Source organism: Triturus cristatus, chromosome 8 (genome assembly GCF_964204655.1).
Source record: "Triturus cristatus chromosome 8, aTriCri1.1, whole genome shotgun sequence".
Taxonomy (NCBI): Eukaryota; Metazoa; Chordata; class Amphibia; order Caudata; family Salamandridae; genus Triturus; species Triturus cristatus.
Window position 1 is genome coordinate 1620397423 of NC_140591.1, and position 20717 is coordinate 1620418139.

Below are 20717 nucleotides of genomic sequence, written 5' to 3' on the forward strand. Positions count from 1 at the left end.
ACCTCATTTATATATTGCTTATCTTGTTCATAAATGTTTTAATCATGCCTTCTTTAAGAATGCATTACTTGAATTCAACTCTAGAATGATTTTTTTATCTCTATTTTGCTCTTTGTCACTCTTTTTTCCCTTTTTCATTCAAAGCATTACTTTGAAAATCTTCACAATACCACGTTTTTTTGTTTTTCAATTTAAGATGACCCATTCTAATGTTCACAGAACAACACTTTTCTTTTTAAAATGTATTAAACATTTGCATGATGAAAATTATTTTTACATGTAAGGACCAAAAATAAGGTGCTGCTGAGATTTGAACTCAGGATTTCCTGTTTACGAGACAGGCGCTTTAACCACTTAGCCACAGCACCTACTTTAGTGATACAGAAGGGATCATTAATTTAGTATTGGTGATCAAATTCTGTGCCTGTGTTAAAGTGTCTTAATATGTATTCTAATGTTAAACAAGCAAGGATTCCTAATCTGTAAACAAGAATAGCTATGTTGTATTACAAAATAACACATTTTAAACTCAATCCCATATTTTGAATAGTTCATAAATAAGTGTTTTACATATATTCATCAATATTGCTCAAATCTAGGGTTATATTTCATCTGCCTCTTGCTCATTGAAATACCTTTTTGATTTTTGCAATCACAGTATTGTTACTATAATATTGAAAACACTTTCAGTTTTTATTAGGTTTAAGATGATCTGTTCAACCAAAAGATAAATCGAATTTTTCTAATTGAATTGAATCGCAGGACGACTTAATGAAAATAGTTTTTTATTTAAGAATGAGGAAAGAAAGGTACTGCTGAGATTTGAACTCAGGATCTCCTGTTTACTAGACAGGCGCTTTAACCAGCTAAGCCACAGCACCCTCTTGAAAATGCTTTAAGGAACAGTTTGCCATATGGTGTTCAAGAGAATCCTGAGTTTTTCACTTTCATAATCATTTCTCAGTTCAGAAAACCCTCTACTCAACTACTTTAGACGAGGATACTGATCCTATTGATAAACACCTCATTGATATATTGCTTATCCTGTTCATAAATGTTTTAATTATGCCTTCTTTAAGAATGCATTACTTGATTTCAACTCTAGAATGATTTTTTATCTCTATTTTGCGCTTTGTCACTCTTTTTTCCCTTTTTCATTCAAAGCATTACTTTGAAAATCTTCACAATACCACGTTTGTTAGTTTTTCAATTTAAGATGACCCATTCTAATGTTCACAGAACAACACTTTTCTTTTTAAAATGTATTAAACATTTGCGTGATGAAAATTATTTTTACATGTAAGGACCAATAATAAGGTGCTGCTGAGATTTGAACTCAGGATTTCCTGTTTACGAGACAGGCACTTTAACCACTTAGCCACAGCACCTATTTTAGTGATACAGAAGGGGTCATTAATTAAGTATTGGTAATCAAATTCTTTGCCTGTGTTAAAGTGTCTTAATATGTATTCTAATGTTAAACAAGCAAGGATTCCTAATCTGTAAACAAGAATAGCTATGTTGTATTACAAAAGAACACATTTTAAACTCAATCCCATATTTTGAATAGTTCATAAATAAGTGTTTTACATATATTCATCAATATTGCTCAAATCTAGGGTTATATTTCATCTGCCTCTTGCTCATTGAAATACCTTTTTGATTTTTGCAATCACAGTATTGTTACTATAATATTGAGAACACTTTCAGTTATTATTAGGTTTAAGATGATCTGTTCAACCGAAAGATAAATCAGACTTTTCTAATTGAATTGAATCGCAGGACGACTTAATGAAAATAATTTTTTATTTAAGAATGAGGAAAGCAAGACAATGCTGAGATTTGAACTCAGGATCTTCTGTTTACTAGACAGGCGCTTTAACCAGCTAAGCCACAGCACCCTCTTGAAAATGCTTTAAGGAACAGTTTGCCATATGGTGTTCAAGAGAATCCTGAATTTTTCACTTTCATAATCATTTCTCAGTTCAGAAAACGCTCTACTCAACTACTTTAGACGAGAATACTGATCCTATTGATAAACACCTCATTGATATATTGCTTATCCTGTTCATAAATGTTTTAATTATGCCTTCTTTAAGAATGCATTACTTGATTTCAACTCTAGAATGATTTTTTATCTCTATTTTGCTCTTTGTCACTCTTTTTTCCCTTTTTCATTCAAAGCATTACTTTGAAAATCTTCACAATACCACGTTTTTTTGTTTTTCAATTTAAGATGACCCATTCTAATGTTCACAGAACAACACTTTTCTTTTTAAAATGTATTAAACATTTGCGTGATGAAAATTATTTTTAAATGTAAGGACCAATAATAAGGTGCTGCTGAGATTTGAACTCAGGAATTCTTGTTTACGAGACAGGCGCGTTAACCACTTAGCCACAGCACCTATTTTAGTGATACAGAAGGGATCATTAATTAAGTATTGGTAATCAAATTCTGTGCCTGTATTAAAGTGTCTTAATATGTATTCTAATGTTAAACAAGCAAGGATTCCTAATCTGTAAACAAGAATAGCTATGTTGTATTACAAAAGAACACATTTTAAACTCAATCCCATATTTTGAATAGTTCATAAATAAGTGTTTTACATATATTCATCAATATTGCTCAAATCTAGGGTTATATTTCATCTGCCTCTTGCTCATTGAAATACCTTTTTGATTTTTGCAATCACAGTATTGTTACTATAATATTGAAAACACTTTCAGTTATTATTAGGTTTAAGATGATCTGTTCAACCGAAAGATAAATCAGACTTTTCTAATTGAATTGAATCGCAGGACGACTTAATGAAAATAGTTTTTTATTTAAGAATGAGGAAAGGAAGGGACTGCTGAGATTTGAACTCAGGATCTCCTGTTTACTAGACAGGCGCTTTAACCAGCTAAGCCACAGCACCCTCTTGAAAATGCTTTAAGGAACAGTTTGCCATATGGTGTTCAAGAGAATCCTGAGTTTTTCACTTTCATAATCATTTCTCAGTTCAGAAAACGCTCTACTCAACTACTTTAGACGAGGATACTGATCCTATTCATACACACCTCATTGATATATTGCTTATCTTGTTCATAAATGTTTTAATAATGCCTTCTTTAAGAATGCATTACTTGAATTCAACTCTAGAATGATTTTTTATCTCTATTTTGCTCTTTGTCACTCTTTTTTCCCTTTTTCATTCAAAGCATTACTTTGAAAATCTTCACAATACCACGTTTTTTTGTTTTTCAATTAAAGATGACCCATTCTAATGTTCACAGAACAACACTTTTCTTTTTAAAATGTATTAAACATTTGCGTGATGAAAATTATTTTTACATGTAAGGACCAATATTAAGGTGCTGCTGAGATTAGAACTTGGGATTTCCTGTTTACGAGACAGGCGCTTTAACCACTTAGCCACAGCACCTATTTTAGTGATACAGAAGGGATCATTAATTTAGTATTGGTGATCAAATTCTGTGCCTGTGTTAAAGTGTCTTAATAAGTATTCTAATGTCAAACAAGCAAGGATTCCTAATCTGTAAACAAGAATAGCTATGTTGTATTACAAAAGAACACATTTTAAACTCAATCCCATATTTTGATTAGTTCATAAATAAGTGTTTTACATATATTCATCAATATTGCTCAAATCTAGGGTTAGATTTCATCTGCCTCTTGCTCATTGAAATACCTTTTTGATTTTTGCAATCACAGTATTGTTACTATAATATTGAAAAATCTTTCAGTTTTTATTAGGTTTAAGATGATCTGTTCAACCGAAAGATAAATCAGACTTTTCTAATTTAATTGAATCGCAGGACGACTTAATGAAAATAATTTTTTATTTAAGAATGAGGAAAGCAAGGCACTGCTGAGATTTGAACTCAGGATCTCCTGTTTACTAGACAGGCGCTTTAACCAGCTAAGCCACAACACCCTTTTGAAAATGCTTTAAGGAACAGTTTGCCATATGGTGTTCAAGAGAAACCTGAGTTTTTCACTTTCATAATCATTTCTCAGTTCAGAAAACGCACTACTCAAATAGTTTAGACGAGGATACTGATCCTATTCATAAACACCTCATTGATATATTGCTTATCCTGTTCATAAATGTTTTAATTATGCCTTCTTTAAGAATGCATTACTTGAATTCAACTCTAGAATGATTTTTTATCTCTATTTTGCTCTTTGTCACTCTTTTTTCCCTTTTTCATTCAAAGCATTACTTTGAAAATCTTCACAATACCACCTTTTTTTGTTTTTCAATTTAAGATGACCCATTCTAATGTTCACAGAACAACACTTTTCTTTTTAAAATGTATTAAAACATTTGCGTGATGAAAATTATTTTTACATGTAAGGACCAATAATAAGGTGCTGCTGAGATTTGAACTCATGATTCCCTGTTTACGAGACAGGTGCTTTAACCACTTAGTCACAGCACCTATTTTAGTGACACAGAAGGGATCATTAATTTAGTATTGGTGATCAAATTCTGTGCCTGTGTTAAAGTGTCTTAATATGTATTCTAATGTTAAACAAGCAAGGATTCCTAATCTGTAAACAAGAATAGCTATGTTGTATTACAAAAGAACACATTTTAAACTCAATTCCATATTTAGAATAGTTCATAAATAAGTGTTTTACATATATTCATCAATATTGCTCAAATCTAGGGTTATATTTCATCTGCCTCTTGCTCATTGAAATACCTTTTTCATTTTTGCAATCACAGTATTGTTACTAAAATATTGAAAACACTTTCAGTTTTTATTAGGTTTAAGATGATCTGTTCAACCGAAAGATAAATCAGACTTTTCTAATTTAATTGAATCGCAGGACGACTTAATGAAAATAATTTTTTATTTAAGAATGAGGAAAGCAAGGCACTGCTGAGATTTGAACTCAGGATCTCCTGTTTACTAGACAGGCGCTTTAACCAGCTAAGCCACAGCACCCTTTTGAAAATGCTTTAAGTAACAGTTTGCCATATGGTGTTCAAGAGAAACCTGAGTTTTTCACTTTCAGAATCATTTCTCAGTTCAGAAAACGCTCTACTCAACTACTTTAGACGAGGATACTGATCCTATTCATAAACACCTCATTTATATATTGCTTATCTTGTTCATAAATGTTTTAATCATGCCTTCTTTAAGAATGCATTACTTGAATTCAACTCTAGAATGATTTTTTTATCTCTATTTTGCTCTTTGTCACTCTTTTTTCCCTTTTTCATTCAAAGCATTACTTTGAAAATCTTCACAATACCACGTTTTTTTGTTTTTCAATTTAAGATGACCCATTCTAATGTTCACAGAACAACACTTTTCTTTTTAAAATGTATTAAACATTTGCATGATGAAAATTATTTTTACATGTAAGGACCAAAAATAAGGTGCTGCTGAGATTTGAACTCAGGATTTCCTGTTTACGAGACAGGCGCTTTAACCACTTAGCCACAGCACCTACTTTAGTGATACAGAAGGGATCATTAATTTAGTATTGGTGATCAAATTCTGTGCCTGTGTTAAAGTGTCCTAATATGTATTCTAATGTTAAACAAGCAAGGATTCCTAATCTGTAAACAAGAATAGCTATGTTGTATTACAAAATAACACATTTTAAACTCAATCCCATATTTTGAATAGTTCATAAATAAGTGTTTTACATATATTCATCAATATTGCTCAAATCTAGGGTTATATTTCATCTGCCTCTTGCTCATTGAAATACCTTTTTGATTTTTGCAATCACAGTATTGTTACTATAATATTGAAAACACTTTCAGTTTTTATTAGGTTTAAGATGATCTGTTCAACCAAAAGATAAATCGAATTTTTCTAATTGAATTGAATCGCAGGACGACTTAATGAAAATAGTTTTTTATTTAAGAATGAGGAAAGAAAGGTACTGCTGAGATTTGAACTCAGGATCTCCTGTTTACTAGACAGGCGCTTTAACCAGCTAAGCCACAGCACCCTCTTGAAAATGCTTTAAGGAACAGTTTGCCATATGGTGTTCAAGAGAATCCTGAGTTTTTCACTTTCATAATCATTTCTCAGTTCAGAAAACGCTCTACTCAACTACTTTAGACGAGGATACTGATCCTATTGATAAACACCTCATTGATATATTGCTTATCCTGTTCATAAATGTTTTAATTATGCCTTCTTTAAGAATGCATTACTTGATTTCAACTCTAGAATGATTTTTTATCTCTATTTTGCGCTTTGTCACTCTTTTTTCCCTTTTTCATTCAAAGCATTACTTTGAAAATCTTCACAATACCACGTTTGTTAGTTTTTCAATTTAAGATGACCCATTCTAATGTTCACAGAACAACACTTTTCTTTTTAAAATGTATTAAACATTTGCGTGATGAAAATTATTTTTACATGTAAGGACCAATAATAAGGTGCTGCTGAGATTTGAACTCAGGATTTCCTGTTTACGAGACAGGCACTTTAACCACTTAGCCACTGCACCTATTTTAGTGATACAGAAGGGGTCATTAATTAAGTATTGGTAATCAAATTCTTTGCCTGTGTTAAAGTGTCTTAATATGTATTCTAATGTTAAACAAGCAAGGATTCCTAATCTGTAAACAAGAATAGCTATGTTGTATTACAAAAGAACACATTTTAAACTCAATCCCATATTTTGAATAGTTCATAAATAAGTGTTTTACATATATTCATCAATATTGCTCAAATCTAGGGTTATATTTCATCTGCCTCTTGCTCATTGAAATACCTTTTTGATTTTTGCAATCACAGTATTGTTACTATAATATTGAAAACACTTTCAGTTATTATTAGGTTTAAGATGATCTGTTCAACCGAAAGATAAATCAGACTTTTCTAATTGAATTGAATCGCAGGACGACTTAATGAAAATAGTTTTTTATTTAAGAATGAGGAAAGGAAGGGACTGCTGAGATTTGAACTCAGGATCTCCTGTTTACTAGACAGGCGCTTTAACCAGCTAAGCCACAGCACCCTCTTGAAAATGCTTTAAGGAACAGTTTGCCATATGGTGTTCAAGAGAATCCTGAGTTTTTCACTTTCATAATCATTTCTCAGTTCAGAAAACGCTCTACTCAACTACTTTAGACGAGGATACTGATCCTATTCATACACACCTCATTGATATATTGCTTATCTTGTTCATAAATGTTTTAATCATGCCTTCTTTAAGAATGCATTACTTGAATTCAACTCTAGAATGATTTTTTATCTCTATTTTGCTCTTTGTCACTCTTTTTTCCCTTTTTCATTCAAAGCATTACTTTGAAAATCTTCACAATACCACGTTTTTTTGTTTTTCAATTAAAGATGACCCATTCTAATGTTCACAGAACAACACTTTTCTTTTTAAAATGTATTAAACATTTGCGTGATGAAAATTATTTTTACATGTAAGGACCAATATTAAAGTGCTGCTGAGATTAGAACTTGGGATTTCCTGTTTACGAGACAGGCGCTTTAACCACTTAGCCACAGCACCTATTTTAATGATACAGAAGGGATCATTAATTTAGTATTGGTGATCAAATTCTGTGCCTGTGTTAAAGTGTCTTAATAAGTATTCTAATGTCAAACAAGCAAGGATTCCTAATCTGTAAACAAGAATAGCTATGTTGTATTACAAAAGAACACATTTTAAACTCAATCCCATATTTTGATTAGTTCATAAATAAGTGTTTTACATATATTCATCAATATTGCTCAAATCTAGGGTTAGATTTCATCTGCCTCTTGCTCATTGAAATACCTTTTTGATTTTTGCAATCACAGTATTGTTACTATAATATTGAAAAATCTTTCAGTTTTTATTAGGTTTAAGATGATCTGTTCAACCGAAAGATAAATCAGACTTTTCTAATTTAATTGAATCGCAGGACGACTTAATGAAAATAATTTTTTATTTAAGAATGAGGAAAGCAAGGCACTGCTGAGATTTGAACTCAGGATCTCCTGTTTACTAGACAGGCGCTTTAACCAGCTAAGCCACAGCACCCTTTTGAAAATGCTTTAAGGAACAGTTTGCCATATGGTGTTCAAGAGAAACCTGAGTTTTTCACTTTCATAATCATTTCTCAGTTCAGAAAACGCACTACTCAAATAGTTTAGACGAGGATACTGATCCTATTCATAAACACCTCATTGATATATTGCTTATCCTGTTCATAAATGTTTTAATTATGCCTTCTTTAAGAATGCATTACTTGAATTCAACTCTAGAATGATTTTTTATCTCTATTTTGCTCTTTGTCACTCTTTTTTCCCTTTTTCATTCAAAGCATTACTTTGAAAATCTTCACAATACCACCTTTTTTTGTTTTTCAATTTAAGATGACCCATTCTAATGTTCACAGAACAACACTTTTCTTTTTAAAATGTATTAAAACATTTGCGTGATGAAAATTATTTTTACATGTAAGGACCAATAATAAGGTGCTGCTGAGATTTGAACTCAGGATTCCCTGTTTACGAGACAGGTGCTTTAACCACTTAGTCACAGCACCTATTTTAGTGACACAGAAGGGATCATTAATTTAGTATTGGTGATCAAATTCTGTGCCTGTGTTAAAGTGTCTTAATATGTATTCTAATGTTAAACAAGCAAGGATTCCTAATCTGTAAACAAGAATAGCTATGTTGTATTACAAAAGAACACATTTTAAACTCAATTCCATATTTAGAATAGTTCATAAATAAGTGTTTTACATATATTCATCAATATTGCTCAAATCTAGGGTTATATTTCATCTGCCTCTTGCTCATTGAAATACCTTTTTGATTTTTGCAATCACAGTATTGTTACTAAAATATTGAAAACACTTTCAGTTTTTATTAGGTTTAAGATGATCTGTTCAACCGAAAGATAAATCAGACTTTTCTAATTTAATTGAATCGCAGGACGACTTAATGAAAATATTTTTTTATTTAAGAATGAGGAAAGCAAGGCACTGCTGAGATTTGAACTCAGGATCTCCTGTTTACTAGACAGGCGCTTTAACCAGCTAAGCCACAGCACCCTTTTGAAAATGCTTTAAGTAACAGTTTGCCATATGGTGTTCAAGAGAAACCTGAGTTTTTCACTTTCAGAATCATTTCTCAGTTCAGAAAACGCACTACTCAAATAGTTTAGACGAGGATACTGATCCTATTGATAAACACCTCATCGATATATTGCTTATCCTGTTCATAAATGTTTTAATTATGCCTTCTTTAAGAATGCATTACTTGAATTCAACTCTAGAATGATTTTTTATCTCTATTTTGCTCTTTGTCACTCTTTTTTCCCATATTCATTCAAAGCATTACTTTGAAAATCTTCACAATACCACGTTTTTTTGTTTTTCAATTTAAGATGACCCATTCTAATGTTCACAGAACAACACTTTTTTTAAAAAAATGTATTAAACATTTGCGTGATGAAAATTATTTTTACATGTAAGGACCAATAATAAGGTGCTGCTGAGATTTGAACTCAGGATTTCTTGTTTACGAGACAGGCGCTTTAACCACTTAGCCACAGCACCTATTTTAGTGACACAGAAGGGATCATTAATTTAGTATTGGTGATCAAATTCTGTGCCTGTGTTAAAGTGTCTTAATATGTATTCTAATGTTAAACAAGCAAGGATTCCTAATCTGTAAACAAGAATAGCTATGTTGTATTACAAAATAACACATTTTAAACTCAATCCCATATTTTGAATAGTTCATAAATAAGTGTTTTACATATATTCATCAATATTGCTCAAATCTAGGGTTATATTTCATCTGCCTCTTGCTCATTGAAATACCTTTTTGATTTTTGCAATCACAGTATTGTTACTATAATATTGAAAACACTTTCAGTTTTTATTAGGTTTAAGATGATCTGTTCAACCAAAAGATAAATCGAATTTTTCTAATTGAATTGAATCGCAGGACGACTTAATGAAAATAGTTTTTTATTTAAGAATGAGGAAAGTAAGGTACTGCTGAGATTTGAACTCAGGATCTCCTGTTTACTAGACAGGCACTTTAACCAGCTAAGCCACAGCACCCTCTTGAAAATACTTTAAGGAACAGTTTGCCATATGGTGTTCAAGAGAATCCTGAGTTTTTCACTTTCATAATCATTTCTCAGTTCAGAAAACGCTCTACTCAACTACTTTAGACGAGGATACTGATCCTATTGATAAACACCTCATTGATATATTGCTTATCCTGTTCATAAATGTTTTAATTATGCCTTCTTTAAGAATGCATTACTTGATTTCAACTCTAGAATGATTTTTCATCTCTATTTTGCTCTTTGTCACTCTTTTTTCCCTTTTTCATTCAAAGCATTACTTTGAAAATCTTCACAATACCACGTTTTTTTGTTTTTCAATTTAAGATGACCCATTCTAATGTTCACAGAACAACACTTTTCTTTTTAAAATGTATTAAACATTTGCCTGATGAAAATATTTTTTACATGTAAGGACCAATAATAAGGTGCTGCTGAGATTTGAACACAGGATTCCCTGGTTATGAGACAGGCGCTTTAACCACTTAGCCACAGCACCTATTTTAGTGATAGAGAAGGGATCATTAATTTAGTATTGGTGATCAAATTCTGTGCCTGTGTTAAAGTGTCTTAATAAGTTTTCTAATGTTAAACAAGCAAGGATTCCTAATCTGTAAACAAGAATAGCTATGTTGTATTAAAAAAGAACACATTTTAAACTCAATCCCATATTTTGAATAGTTCATAAATAAGTGTTTTACATATATTCATCAATATTGCTCAAATCTAGGGTTATATTTCATCTGCCTCTTGCTCATTGAAATACCTTTTTGATTTTTGCAATCACAGTATTGTTACTATAATATTGAAAACACTTTCAGGTATTATTAGGTTTAAGATGATCTGTACAACCGAAAGATAAATCAGACTTTTCTAATTGAATTGAATCGCAGGACGACTTAATGAAAATAGTTTTTTATATAAGAATGAGGAAAGCAAGGCACTGCTGAGATTTGAACTCAGGATCTCCTGTTTACTAGACAGGGACTTTAACCAGCTAAGCCACAGCACCCTCTTGAAAATGCTTTAAGGAACAGTTTGCCATATGGTGTTCAATAGAATCCTGAGTTTTCACTTTCATAATCATTTCTCAGTTCAGAAAACGCTCTACTCAACTACTTTAGACGAGGATACTGATCCTATTCATAAACACCTCATTGATATATTGCTTATCTTGTTCATAAATGTTTTAATCATGCCTTCTTTAAGAATGCATTACTTGAATTCAACTCTAGAATGATTTTTTATCTCTATTTTGCTCTTTGTCACTCTTTTTTCCCTTTTTCATTCAAAACATTACTTTGAAAATCTTCACAACACCACGTTTTTTTGTTTTTCAATTTAAGATGACCCATTCTAATGTTCACAGAACAATACTTTTCTTTTTAAAACGTATTAAACATTTGCGTGATGAAAATTATTTTTACATGTAAGGACCAATAATATGGTGCTGCTGACATTTGAACTCAGGATTTCCTGTTTACGAGACAGGCGCTTTAACCACTTAGCCACAGCACCTACTTTAGTGATACAGAAGGGATCATTAATTTAGTATTGGTGATCAAATTCTGTGCCTGTGTTAAAGTGTCTTAATATGTATTCTAATGTTAAACAAGCAAGGATTCCTAATCTGTAAACAAGAATAGCTATGTTGTATTAAAAAAGAACACATTTTAAACTCAATCCCATATTTTGAATAGTTTATAAATAAGTGTTTTACATATATTCATCAATATTGCTCAAATCTAGGGTCATATTTCATCTGCCTCTAGCTCATTGAAATACCTTTTTAATTTTGCAATCACAGTATTGTTACTATAATATTGAAAACACTTTCAGTTTTTATTAGGTTTAAGATGATCTGTTCAACCGAAAGATAAATCAGACTTTTCTAATTGAATTGAATCGCAGGACGACTTAATGAAAATAATGTTTTATTTAAGAATGACGAAAGCAAGGCACTGCTGAGATTTGAACTCAGGATCTCCTGTTTACTAGACAGGCGCTTTAACCAGCTAAGCCACAGCACCCTCTTGAAAATGCTTTAAGGAACAGTTTGCCATATGGTGTTCAAGAGAAACCTGAGTTTTTCACTTTCATAATCATTTCTCAGTTCAGAAAACGCACTACTCAAATAGTTTAGATGAGGATACTGATCCTATTCATAAACACCTCATTGATATATTGCTTATCCTGTTCATAAATGTTTTAATTATGCCTTCTTTAAAAATGCATTACTTGAACTCAACTCTAGAATGATTTTTTATCTCTATTTTGCTCTTTGTCACTCTTTTTTCCCTTTTTCATTCAAAGCATTACTTTGAAAATCTTCACAATACCAGGTTTTTTTGTTTTTCAATTTAAGATGACCCATTCTAATGTTCACAGAACAACACTTTTCTTTTTAAAATGTATTAAACATTTGCGTGATGAAAAATATTTTTACATGTAAGGACCAATAATAAGGTGCTGCTGAGATTTGAACTCAGGATTTCCTGTTTACGAGACAGGCGCTTTAACCACTTAGCCACAGCACCTATTTTAGTGATACAGAAGGGATCATTAATTTAGTATTGGTGATCAAATTCTGTGCCTGTGTTAAAGTGTCTTAATATGTATTCTAATGTTAAACAAGCAAGGATTCCTAATCTGTAAACAGGAATAGCTATGTTGTATTACAAAAGAAAACATTTTAAACGCAATCCCATATTTTGAATAGTTCATAAATAAGTGTTTTACATATATTCATCAATATTGCTCAAATCTAGGGTTATATTTCATCTGCCTCTTGCTCATTGAAATACCTTTTTGATTTTTGCAATCACAGTATTGTTACTATAATATTGAAAACACTTTCAGTTTTTATTAGGTTTAAGATGATCTGTTCAACCGAAAGATAAATCAGACTTTTCTAATTTAATTGAATCGCAGGACGACTTAATGAAAATAATTTTTTATTTAAGAATGAGGAAAGCAAGGCACTGCTGAGATTTGAGCTCAGGATCTCCTGTTTACTAGACAGGCGCTTTAACCAGCTAAGCCACAGCACCCTCTTGAAAATGCGTTAAGGAACAGTTTGCCATATGGTGTTCAAGAGAAACCTGAGTTTTTCACTTTCATAATCATTTCTCAGTTCAGCAAACGCACTACTCAAATAGTTTAGACGAGGATACTGATCCTATTCATAAACACCTCATTGATATATTGCTTATCCTGTTCATAAATGTTTTAATTATGCCTTCTTTAAGAATGCATTACTTGACTTCAACTCTAGAATGATTTTTTATCTCTATTTTGCTCTTTGTCACTCTTTTTTCCCTTTTTCATTCAAAGCATTACTTTGAAAATCTTCACAATACCACGTTTTTTTGTTTTTCAATTTAAGATGACCCATTCTAATGTTCAAAGAACAACACTTTTCTTTTTAAAATGTATTAAACATTTGCGTGATGAAAATTATTTTTACATGTAAGGACCAATAATAAGGTGCTGCTGAGATTTGAACTCAGGATTTCCTGTTTACGAGACAGGCGCTTTAACCACTTAGCCACAGCACCTACTTTAGTGATACAGAAGGGATCATTAATTTAGTATTGGTGATCAAATTCTGTGCCTGTGTTAAAGTGTCTTAATATGTATTCTAATGTTAAACAAGCAAGGATTCCTAATCTGTAAACAAGAATAGCTATGTTGTATTAAAAAAGAACACATTTTAAACTCAATCCCATATTTTGAATAGTTTATAAATAAGTGTTTTACATATATTCATCAATATTGCTCAAATCTAGGGTCATATTTCATCTGCCTCTTGCTCATTGAAATACCTTTTTAATTTTGCAATCACAGTATTGTTACTATAATATTGAAAACACTTTCAGTTTTTATTAGGTTTAAGATGATCTGTTCAACCGAAAGATAAATCAGACTTTTCTAATTGAATTGAATCGCAGGACGACCTAATGAAAATAATGTTTTATTTAAGAATGACGAAAGCAAGGCACTGCTGAGATTTGAACTCAGGATCTCCTGTTTACTAGACAGGCGCTTTAACCAGCTAAGCCACAGCACCCTCTTGAAAATGCTTTAAGGAACAGTTTGCCATATGGTGTTCAAGAGAAACCTGAGTTTTTCACTTTCATAATCATTTCTCAGTTCAGAAAACGCACTACTCAAATAGTTTAGATGAGGATACTGATCCTATTCATAAACACCTCATTGATATATTGCTTATCCTGTTCATAAATGTTTTAATTATGCCTTCTTTAAAAATGCATTACTTGAATTCAACTCTAGAATGATTTTGTATCTCTATTTTGCTCTTTGTCACTCTTTTTTCCCTTTTTCATTCAAAGCATTACTTTGAAAATCTTCACAATACCAGGTTTTTTTGTTTTTCAATTTAAGATGACCCATTCTAATGTTCACAGAACAACACTTTTCTTTTTAAAATGTATTAAACATTTGCGTGATGAAAATTATTTTTACATGTAAGGACCAATAATAAGGTGCTGCTGAGATTTGAACTCAGGATTTCTTGTTTACGAGACAGGCGCTTTAACCACTTAGCCACAGCACCTACTTTAGCGATATAGAAGGGATCATTAATTTAGTATTGGTGATCAAATTCTGTGCCTGTGTTAAAGTGTCTTAATATGTATTCTAATGTTAAACAAGCAAGGATTCCTAATCTGTAAACAAGAATAGCTATGTTGTATTAAAAAAGAACACATTTTAAACTCAATCCCATATTTTGAATAGTTCATAAATAAGTGTTTTACATATATTCATCAATATTGCTCAAATCTAGGGTTATATTTCATCTGCCTCTTGCTCATTGAAATACCTTTTTGATTTTGCAATCACAGTATTGTTACTATAATATTGAAAACACTTTCAGTTTTTATTAGGTTTAAGATGATCTGTTCAACCGAAAGATAAATCAGACTTTTCTAATTTAATTGAATCGCAGGACGAATTAATGAAAATAGTTTTTTATTTAAGAATGAGGAAAGCAAGGCACTGCTGAGATTTGAACTCAGGATCTCCTGTTTACTAGACAGGCGCTTTAACCAGCTAAGCCACAGCACCCTCTTGAAAATGCTTTAAGGAACAGTTTGCCATATGGTGTTCAAGAGACTCCTGAGTTTTTCACTTTCATAATCATTTCTCAGTTCAGAAAACGCTCTACTCAACTACTTTAGACGAGGATACTGATCCTATTGATAAACACCTCATTGATATATTGCTTATCCTGTTCATAAATGTTTTAATTATGCCTTCTTTAAGAATGCATTACTTGATTTCAACTCTAGAATGATTTTTTATCTCTATTTTGCTCTTTGTCACTCTTTTTTCCGTTTTTCATTCAAAGCATTACTTTGAAAATATTCACAATACCACGTTTTTTAGTTTTTCAATTTAAGATGACCCATTCTAATGTTCACAGAACAACTCTTTTCTTTTTAAAATGTATTAAACATTTGCGTGATGAAAATTATTTTTACATGTAAGGACCAATAATAAGGTGCTGCTGGGATTTGAACTCAGGATTTCCTGTTTACGAGACAGGCGCTTTAACCACTTAGCCACAGCACCTACTTTAGTGATACAGAAGGGATCATTAATTTAGTATTGGTGATCAAATTCTGTGCCTGTGTTAAAGTGTCTTAATATGTATTCTAATGTTAAACAAGCAAGGATTCCTAATCTGTAAACAAGAATAGCTATGTTGTATTAAAAAAGAACACATTTTAAACTCAATCCCATATTTTGAATAGTTTATAAATAAGTGTTTTACATATATTCATCAATATTGCTCAAATCTAGGGTCATATTTCATCTGCCTCTTGCTCATTGAAATACCTTTTTGATTTTTGCAATCACAGTATTGTTACTATAATATTGAAAACACTTTCAGTTTTTATTAGGTTTAAGATGATCTGTTCAACCGAAAGATAAATCAGACTTTTCTAATTTAATTGAATCGCAGGACGACTTAATGAAAATAGTTTTTTATTTAAGACTGAGGAAAGCAAGGCACTGCTGAGATTTGAACTCAGGATCTCCTGTTTACTAGACAGGCGCTTTAACCAGCTAAGCCACAGCACCCTCTTGAAAATGCTTTAAGGAACAGTTTGCCATGTGGTGTTCAAGAGAATCCTGAGTTTTTTACTTTCATAATCATTTCTCAGTTCAGAAAACGCTCTACTCAACTACTTTAGACGAGGATACTGATCCTATTGATAAACACCTCATTGATATATTGCTTATCCTGTTCATAAATGTTTTAATTATGCCTTCTTTAAGAATGCATTACTTGATTTCAACTCTAGAATGAATTTTTATCTCTATTTTGCTCTTTGTCACTCTTTTTTCCCTTTTTCATTCAAAGCATTACTTTGAAAATCTTCACAATACCACGTTTTTTTGTTTTTCAATTTAAGATGACCCATTCTAATGTTCAAAGAACAACACTTTTCTTTTTAAATGTATTAAACATTTGCGTGATGAAAATTATTTTTACATGTAAGGACCAATAATAAGGTGCTGCTGAGATTTGAACTCAGGATTTCTTGTTTACGAGACAGGCGCTTTAACCACTTAGCCACAGCACCTACTTTAGCGATATAGAAGGGATCATTAATTTAGTATTGGTGATCAAATTCTGTGCCTGTGTTAAAGTGTCTTAATATGTATTCTAATGTTAAACAAGCAAGGATTCCTAATCTGTAAACAAGAATAGCTATGTTGTATTAAAAAAGAACACATTTTAAACTCAATCCCATATTTTGAATAGTTCATAAATAAGTGTTTTACATATATTCATCAATATTGCTCAAATCTAGGGTTATATTTCATCTGCCTCTTGCTCATTGAAATACCTTTTTGATTTTGCAATCACAGTATTGTTACTATAATATTGAAAACACTTTCAGTTTTTATTAGGTTTAAGATGATCTGTTCAACCGAAAGATAAATCAGACTTTTCTAATTTAATTGAATCGCAGGACGAATTAATGAAAATAGTTTTTTATTTAAGAATGAGGAAAGCAAGGCACTGCTGAGATTTGAACTCAGGATCTCCTGTTTACTAGACAGGCGCTTTAACCAGCTAAGCCACAGCACCCTCTTGAAAATGCTTTAAGGAACAGTTTGCCATATGGTGTTCAAGAGACTCCTGAGTTTTTCACTTTCATAATCATTTCTCAGTTCAGAAAACGCTCTACTCAACTACTTTAGACGAGGATACTGATCCTATTGATAAACACCTCATTGATATATTGCTTATCCTGTTCATAAATGTTTTAATTATGCCTTCTTTAAGAATGCATTACTTGATTTCAACTCTAGAATGATTTTTTATCTCTATTTTGCTCTTTGTCACTCTTTTTTCCGTTTTTCATTCAAAGCATTACTTTGAAAATATTCACAATACCACGTTTTTTAGTTTTTCAATTTAAGATGACCCATTCTAATGTTCACTGAACAACTCTTTTCTTTTTAAAATGTATTAAACATTTGCGTGATGAAAATTATTTTTACATGTAAGGACCAATAATAAGCTGCTGCTGGGATTTGAACTCAGGATTTCCTGTTTACGAGACAGGCGCTTTAACCACTTAGCCACAGCACCTACTTTAGTGATACAGAAGGGATCATTAATTTAGTATTGGTGATCAAATTCTGTGCCTGTGTTAAAGTGTCTTAATATGTATTCTAATGTTAAACAAGCAAGGATTCCTAATCTGTAAACAAGAATAGCTATGTTGTATTAAAAAAGAACACATTTTAAACTCAATCCCATATTTTGAATAGTTTATAAATAAGTGTTTTACATATATTCATCAATTTTGCTCAAATCTAGGGTCATATTTCATCTGCCTCTTGCTCATTGAAATACCTTTTTAATTTTGCAATCACAGTATTGTTACTATAATATTGAAAACACTTTCAGTTTTTATTAGGTTTAAGATGATCTGTTCAACCGAAAGATAAATCAGACTTTTCTAATTTAATTGAATCGCAGGACGACTTAATGAAAATAATGTTTTATTTAAGAATGACGAAAGCAAGGCACTGCTGAGATTTGAACTCAGGATCTCCTGTTTACTAGACAGGCGCTATAACCAGCTAAGCCACAGCACCCTCTTGAAAATGCGTTAAGGAACAGTTTGCCATATGGTGTTCAAGAGAAACCTGAGTTTTTCACTTTCATAATCATTTCTCAGTTCAGAAAACGCACAACTCAAATAGTTTAGACGAGGATACTGATCCTATTCATAAACACCTCATTGATATATTGCTTATCCTGTTCATAAATGTTTTAATTATGCCTTCTTTAAGAATGCATTACTTGAATTCAACTCTAGAATGATTTTTTATCTCTATTTTGCTCTTTGTCACTCTTTTTTCCCTTTTTCATTCAAAGCATTACTTTGAAAATCTTCACAATACCAGTTTTTTTTGTTTTTCAATTTAAGATGACCCATTCTAATGTTCACAGAACAACACTTTTCTTTTTAAAATGTATTAAACATTTGCGTGATGAAAATTATTTTTACATGTAAGGACCAATAATAAGGTGCTGCTGAGATTTGAACTCAGGATTTCCTGTTTACAAGACAGGCACTTTAACCACTTAGCCACAGCACCTATTTTAGTGATACAGAAGGGATCATTAATTTAGTATTGGTGATCAAATTCTGTGCCTGTGTTAAAGTGTCTTAATATGTATTCTAATGTTAAACAAGCAAGGATTCCTAATCTGTAAACAGGAATAGCTATGTTGTATTACAAAAGAACACATTTTAAACGCAATCCCATATTTTGAATAGTTCATAAATAAGTGTTTTACATATATTCATCAATATTGCTCAAATCTAGGGTTATATTTCATCTGCCTCTTGCTCATTGAAATACCTTTTTGATTTTTGCAATCACAGTATAGTTACTATTATATTTAAAACACTTTCAGTTTTTATTAGGTTTAAGATGATCTGTTCAACCGAAAGATAAATCAGACTTTTCTAATTTAATTGAATCGCAGGACGACTTAATGAAAATAGTTATTTATTTAAGACTGAGGAAAGCAAGGCACTGCTGAGATTTGAACTCAGGATCTCCTGTTTACTAGACAGGCGCTTTAACCAGCTAAGCCACAGCACCCTCTTGAAAATGCTTTAAGGAACAGTTTGCCATATGGTGTTCAAGAGAATCCTGAGTTTTTTACTTTCATAATCATTTCTCAGTTCAGAAAACGCTCTACTCAACTACTTTAGACGAGGATACTGATCCTATTGATAAACACCTCATTGATATATTGCTTATCCTGTTCATAAATGTTTTAATTATGCCGTCTTTAAGAATGCATTACTTGATTTCAACTCTAGAATGATTTTTTATCTCTATTTTGCTCTTTGTCACTCTTTTTTCCCTTTTTCATTCAAAGCATTACTTTGAAAATCTTCACAATACCACGTTTTTTTGTTTTTCAATTTAAGATGACCCATTCTAATGTTCAAAGAACAACACTTTTCTTTTTAAAATGTATTAAACATTTGCGTGATGAAAATTATTTTTACATGTAAGGACCAATAATAAGGTGCTGCTGAGATTTGAACTCAGGATTTCTTGTTTCCGAGACAGGCGCTTTAACCACTTAGCCACAGCACCTACTTTAGCGATATAGAAGGGATCATTAATTTAGTATTGGTGATCAAATTCTGTGCCTGTGTTAAAGTGTCTTAATATGTATTCTAATGTTAAACAAGCAAGGATTCCTAATCTGTAAACAAGAATAGCTATGTTGTATTAAAAAAGAACACATTTTAAACTCAATCCCATATTTTGAATAGTTCATAAATAAGTGTTTTACATATATTCATCAATATTGCTCAAATCTAGGGTTATATTTCATCTGCCTCTTGCTCATTGAAATACCTTTTTGATTTTGCAATCACAGTATTGTTACTATAATATTGAAAACACTTTCAGTTTTTATTAGGTTTAAGATGATCTGTTCAACCGAAAGATAAATCAGACTTTTCTAATTGAATTGAATCGCAGGACGAATTAATGAAAATAGTTTTTTATTTAAGAATGAGGAAAGCAAGGCACTGCTGAGATTTGAACTCAGGATCTCCTGTTTACTAGACAGGCGCTTTAACCAGCTAAGCCACAGCACCCTCTTGAAAATGCTTTAAGGAACAGTTTGCCATATGGTGTTCAAGAGACTCCTGAGTTTTTCACTTTCATAATCATTTCTCAGTTCAGAAAACGCTCTACTCAACTACTTTAGACGAGGATACTGATCCTATTGATAAACACCTCATTGATATATTGCTTATCCTGTTCATAAATGTTTTAATTATGCCTTCTTTAAGAATGCATTACTTGATTTCAACTCTAGAATGATTTTTTATCTCTATTTTGCTCTTTGTCACTCTTTTTTCCGTTTTTCATTCAAAGCATTACTTTGAAAATATTCACAATACCACGTTTTTTAGTTTTTCAATTTAAGATGACCCATTCTAATGTTCACAGAACAACTCTTTTCTTTTTAAAATGTATTAAACATTTGCGTGATGAAAATTATTTTTACATGTAAGGACCAATAATAAGGTGCTGCTGGGATTTGAAATCAGGA

General features: G+C 31.5%; 26 non-coding genes across 26 annotated transcripts; all 26 read right to left on the reverse strand.

The window, feature by feature from the left end:
* Positions 1–295: 295 nt before the first annotated feature.
* TRNAT-CGU (transfer RNA threonine (anticodon CGU)) lies at positions 296–368 on the reverse strand. The gene has a single exon. It is a non-coding gene; the product is annotated as a tRNA-Thr (tRNA).
* A 439-nt stretch (positions 369–807) lies between these two features.
* Positions 808–881, reverse strand: TRNAT-AGU (transfer RNA threonine (anticodon AGU)). The gene has a single exon. It is a non-coding gene; the product is annotated as a tRNA-Thr (tRNA).
* A 434-nt stretch (positions 882–1315) lies between these two features.
* Positions 1316–1388, reverse strand: TRNAT-CGU (transfer RNA threonine (anticodon CGU)). The gene has a single exon. It is a non-coding gene; the product is annotated as a tRNA-Thr (tRNA).
* Positions 1389–3867: 2479 nt separating this feature from the next.
* TRNAT-AGU (transfer RNA threonine (anticodon AGU)) lies at positions 3868–3941 on the reverse strand. Its single transcript has one exon. It is a non-coding gene; the product is annotated as a tRNA-Thr (tRNA).
* Positions 3942–4888: 947 nt separating this feature from the next.
* Positions 4889–4962, reverse strand: TRNAT-AGU (transfer RNA threonine (anticodon AGU)). The gene has a single exon. It is a non-coding gene; the product is annotated as a tRNA-Thr (tRNA).
* A 435-nt stretch (positions 4963–5397) lies between these two features.
* Positions 5398–5470, reverse strand: TRNAT-CGU (transfer RNA threonine (anticodon CGU)). The gene has a single exon. It is a non-coding gene; the product is annotated as a tRNA-Thr (tRNA).
* A 439-nt stretch (positions 5471–5909) lies between these two features.
* On the reverse strand, positions 5910–5983 carry TRNAT-AGU (transfer RNA threonine (anticodon AGU)). Its single transcript has one exon. It is a non-coding gene; the product is annotated as a tRNA-Thr (tRNA).
* Positions 5984–7949: 1966 nt separating this feature from the next.
* On the reverse strand, positions 7950–8023 carry TRNAT-AGU (transfer RNA threonine (anticodon AGU)). Its single transcript has one exon. It is a non-coding gene; the product is annotated as a tRNA-Thr (tRNA).
* A 947-nt stretch (positions 8024–8970) lies between these two features.
* Positions 8971–9044, reverse strand: TRNAT-AGU (transfer RNA threonine (anticodon AGU)). Its single transcript has one exon. It is a non-coding gene; the product is annotated as a tRNA-Thr (tRNA).
* Positions 9045–9478: 434 nt separating this feature from the next.
* TRNAT-CGU (transfer RNA threonine (anticodon CGU)) lies at positions 9479–9551 on the reverse strand. Its single transcript has one exon. It is a non-coding gene; the product is annotated as a tRNA-Thr (tRNA).
* A 439-nt stretch (positions 9552–9990) lies between these two features.
* TRNAT-AGU (transfer RNA threonine (anticodon AGU)) lies at positions 9991–10064 on the reverse strand. The gene has a single exon. It is a non-coding gene; the product is annotated as a tRNA-Thr (tRNA).
* A 1453-nt stretch (positions 10065–11517) lies between these two features.
* TRNAT-CGU (transfer RNA threonine (anticodon CGU)) lies at positions 11518–11590 on the reverse strand. The gene has a single exon. It is a non-coding gene; the product is annotated as a tRNA-Thr (tRNA).
* A 438-nt stretch (positions 11591–12028) lies between these two features.
* TRNAT-AGU (transfer RNA threonine (anticodon AGU)) lies at positions 12029–12102 on the reverse strand. Its single transcript has one exon. It is a non-coding gene; the product is annotated as a tRNA-Thr (tRNA).
* A 434-nt stretch (positions 12103–12536) lies between these two features.
* TRNAT-CGU (transfer RNA threonine (anticodon CGU)) lies at positions 12537–12609 on the reverse strand. The gene has a single exon. It is a non-coding gene; the product is annotated as a tRNA-Thr (tRNA).
* Positions 12610–13556: 947 nt separating this feature from the next.
* On the reverse strand, positions 13557–13629 carry TRNAT-CGU (transfer RNA threonine (anticodon CGU)). The gene has a single exon. It is a non-coding gene; the product is annotated as a tRNA-Thr (tRNA).
* A 438-nt stretch (positions 13630–14067) lies between these two features.
* Positions 14068–14141, reverse strand: TRNAT-AGU (transfer RNA threonine (anticodon AGU)). The gene has a single exon. It is a non-coding gene; the product is annotated as a tRNA-Thr (tRNA).
* Positions 14142–14575: 434 nt separating this feature from the next.
* On the reverse strand, positions 14576–14648 carry TRNAT-CGU (transfer RNA threonine (anticodon CGU)). The gene has a single exon. It is a non-coding gene; the product is annotated as a tRNA-Thr (tRNA).
* A 438-nt stretch (positions 14649–15086) lies between these two features.
* Positions 15087–15160, reverse strand: TRNAT-AGU (transfer RNA threonine (anticodon AGU)). Its single transcript has one exon. It is a non-coding gene; the product is annotated as a tRNA-Thr (tRNA).
* Positions 15161–15594: 434 nt separating this feature from the next.
* TRNAT-CGU (transfer RNA threonine (anticodon CGU)) lies at positions 15595–15667 on the reverse strand. Its single transcript has one exon. It is a non-coding gene; the product is annotated as a tRNA-Thr (tRNA).
* Positions 15668–16106: 439 nt separating this feature from the next.
* TRNAT-AGU (transfer RNA threonine (anticodon AGU)) lies at positions 16107–16180 on the reverse strand. The gene has a single exon. It is a non-coding gene; the product is annotated as a tRNA-Thr (tRNA).
* A 433-nt stretch (positions 16181–16613) lies between these two features.
* TRNAT-CGU (transfer RNA threonine (anticodon CGU)) lies at positions 16614–16686 on the reverse strand. The gene has a single exon. It is a non-coding gene; the product is annotated as a tRNA-Thr (tRNA).
* Positions 16687–17124: 438 nt separating this feature from the next.
* TRNAT-AGU (transfer RNA threonine (anticodon AGU)) lies at positions 17125–17198 on the reverse strand. The gene has a single exon. It is a non-coding gene; the product is annotated as a tRNA-Thr (tRNA).
* Positions 17199–18143: 945 nt separating this feature from the next.
* Positions 18144–18217, reverse strand: TRNAT-AGU (transfer RNA threonine (anticodon AGU)). Its single transcript has one exon. It is a non-coding gene; the product is annotated as a tRNA-Thr (tRNA).
* A 946-nt stretch (positions 18218–19163) lies between these two features.
* On the reverse strand, positions 19164–19237 carry TRNAT-AGU (transfer RNA threonine (anticodon AGU)). Its single transcript has one exon. It is a non-coding gene; the product is annotated as a tRNA-Thr (tRNA).
* A 434-nt stretch (positions 19238–19671) lies between these two features.
* Positions 19672–19744, reverse strand: TRNAP-CGG (transfer RNA proline (anticodon CGG)). The gene has a single exon. It is a non-coding gene; the product is annotated as a tRNA-Pro (tRNA).
* Positions 19745–20182: 438 nt separating this feature from the next.
* Positions 20183–20256, reverse strand: TRNAT-AGU (transfer RNA threonine (anticodon AGU)). The gene has a single exon. It is a non-coding gene; the product is annotated as a tRNA-Thr (tRNA).
* Positions 20257–20717: the final 461 nt, after the last annotated feature.